This window comes from Macrobrachium rosenbergii, chromosome 1, assembly GCF_040412425.1.
Source record: "Macrobrachium rosenbergii isolate ZJJX-2024 chromosome 1, ASM4041242v1, whole genome shotgun sequence".
Classification (NCBI taxonomy): domain Eukaryota; kingdom Metazoa; phylum Arthropoda; class Malacostraca; order Decapoda; family Palaemonidae; genus Macrobrachium; species Macrobrachium rosenbergii.
In genome coordinates, this window is record NC_089741.1 from 30,900,406 (window position 1) to 30,901,553 (window position 1,148).

A 1,148-nucleotide genomic window follows, 5' to 3' on the forward strand; every position below is an offset into this window, starting at 1 on the left:
TTTTAATCATTGACCACTTTCTGAACTTCCTTAACCTTCTGTTACTTCTATCTATTGAACACCATATTCTTTGAAGCTTCTTGAATTTCAAGTCAGTGGCACCTTTTGAAGCATTCCATATGAATAGGTTCATCTTCTCAATAATAATAATAATAATAATAATAATAATAATAATAGCCACTGAAGAAACATTTCATATCGGAGTTTGAAAGTTTCAGTCGACGCAAACTCAATTAAAAACAACACATTGGTATCCAAAACACTAATTAAAATCGTCCTAAGTGATTGGATTTTTATTATACGCAACAGCTGATGCGAATAAGGAGGTAAGTCGATTTTATATACCTAAATGAATATGCTCTGACATCTTGGAGTAAAAGAAAGTGTTTAAGTATTGTCATTTTACATATACAATACAATGTAAATATGTACATATAAGAAAAGTATACCTTAGTTTTACCAGACCACTGAGCTGATTAACAGCTCTCCCTAGGGCTGGCCCGAAGGATCAGGATTATTTTACGTGGCTAAGAACCAATTGGTTACCAGCAACGGGATCTACAGCTTATTGTGGAATCCGAACCACATTATACGAGAAATTAATTTATCACCAGAAATATAAATTCCTCTAGTTCTTCACTGGCCGGTCGGAGACTCGAACTCCGGGACTAGAGTGCTGGCCGAGAACTCTAGACTCGTCAACGAGGGAACTAGTATATACAGGTAAATATATATATATATATATATATATATATATATATATATATATATATATATATATATATATGTATATAATATATATAATTAACAATACATGAGGGAATAAACATACAACATTAGCGTTCATATAAGGTAAAATGACAATACTTGAATACTCTCCTCACTGTAAGATTCAGAGCATTCACTAGGTATGTGAAATGAACTCACCCGTTTATTTACATCAGCTGCTGTGAATATTAATATCCAGTTGTTATGACGATTTTAATTATATATGTCTAGACATCATACTGTTTGAATTACAGTGAATCAGTGCACTGGTCAGATCCTATTAGTTTACACAAGTTAATGCACTGTTCAGAATCCATATTAGTTAAAAAACCAATACAATGGGCGGAATCCTATTAGTTTAAACAACAATGCACAGGTCA